This window comes from Elephantulus edwardii, unplaced genomic scaffold (genome assembly GCF_000299155.1).
Source record: "Elephantulus edwardii isolate Elephantulus edwardi_28Jun2011 unplaced genomic scaffold, EleEdw1.0 scaffold00069, whole genome shotgun sequence".
Classification (NCBI taxonomy): domain Eukaryota; kingdom Metazoa; phylum Chordata; class Mammalia; order Macroscelidea; family Macroscelididae; genus Elephantulus; species Elephantulus edwardii.
Genome location: NW_006399819.1, coordinates 2,527,772 through 2,529,729, shown reverse-complemented (window position 1 = coordinate 2,529,729; position 1,958 = coordinate 2,527,772).

Here is a 1,958-nt window from a genome sequence, read left to right as displayed (position 1 = left end):
TTGCTCATATGTTATTTCATTAAATTCTTCAGTGTCTGCCAATTCCTTTTGATACAGTGATTCAGTATATTCTTTCAATCTTCTTTTAATACTTCCTAGATCATTTAATATTCTACCTAATGCATCTTTGATTATAGCAACTCGAGGTTTGAATTTGTTCTTCAGTTCCTTGAGCTTAAGAAATGCTGAACGAGTTTGGCCCTTTTATGACTCCAGCTCCTTGCATGTTTCATTGTAGTATTTTACTTTGTCATCCCGTGCTGCCTTTTGTAATCTTCTATTCAACTCTTTAGTGTCTTGAATTCTTCCTTGTGCTTTGGCTTCTCTGCACTCCAGTACAATTTTTAAAGTCTCTTCTGACATCCATTTCGGTCTTCACTTCCTCTTCTGTCTTTGGAATGACCGTTTGCACTCTTCCTGGATGATATCCTTGATATCTTCCCACAACTCATCTGGTCTTCACTCACTAGTGTTCAAGGCCTCTAACCTGTCCCAGAGATGGTTCTGAAATTCAGGTGTGATCTACCCAAAGTCATATTTTGGTTCCCGTGGATTTGGTTTCATTTTCCTCAGCTTCAGCTTGAACTTGCATAAAAGTAGTTGGTGGTCTGTACCACAATCAGCTCCTGGCTTAGTTTTCACAGCTGATATTAAGCTTCTCCAGCAGTTCTTTCTGCAGATGAAATAGATCTAATTCCTATGCATACCATCAGGTGAAATCCATGTATATAAAAAACATATTTGCAATGAATAAGTCTTTGTGCAAAATTCAGTCATTTTTCTCTTCAGTTCCAATTCTGTCACTGAGACCATGTTTTCAAATACTGAATCTTCTTCTCTGTTCCCAACTTTTGCATTCCTGTCACCCATTATTATCAATGCATCTTGATTGCATGCTTGATTGATCTCCAACTGTAAAAGTTGGCAAAAATCTTCTATTTTGTGTTCCTGGGCTCTGGTTGTTGGTGCATATATCTGAATGATAGAAACCTAGCATATGAATTACTTTATAATTCAGTCAGGAGTTTCACCAGCAACTCAAAGTTGGGTGATTCCCGCCACTCTAGGGAAGAAAGAGGTGCAATCTATCCCTGTGCAATTTACAGCTTATGTAAACTTGCTGGAGGATCAGCTATGGGTCAGACTGGATGACACACAACTACAATGATTTTTTTTTTTCTGTTAGCAGCACTGCGTGCTATGGACTTTACCATGATAGCTCCAATTCATTTCGATGTGGCAGAAGATACCTATTTTCCTCTTTATTTCTTGTTACTTTCTTCTTTTTTTCTGACTGTTCTGTTTTTTAACCTAGTGTCCTCAGCATTTGCTGCCTATATTTGAACTGTGATTTGGGTTCTGACTAAGGAGTTTGACTTCCAAAGTTTTCTAAATGTTTCTCACTCATTTTCTGTTCATATTTTTACAACCATTAAAAAACCCCACAGATAAAACCTCTTGTTGGTGGATAAGTAATGATGAACGGTATCAGGCGAGTGACCTCTTGTATATTTCTAAAGATGTTGCTAGTGATCTAGATCCTCCAGAGATATGGATGATGTATTACAACTTGTAGGTAGTTTGACAGTCAGATATTGCTCTACCCACACAACCCTAATCAACTTAAGTATGTTAAAGTAAGACAACAAAAAACAGATTGGAGAAAGTGTATTTATAAACAAAATAGGCGTGTTTTCTTAGTCAACATAAAGCATCTAAAGGCACTATTTATGTACTTAATGCCACACTGACAAATGATGGTGAAAGTAGATGGATATTAATAGACCTCTTAATGTATATTTCAATAAACACTGAACTTCAATACTGAGCCTGAAAGTCACAATAAGATAAAAAGATAAAACAATGTAAACTAGACATCTTCACTTTTCACCCTTTTGTAAGTCGTTGATATTATTCGGTTTTGGTGAGTTGCCTGCAACCCATGTTGTTGTTGTTGT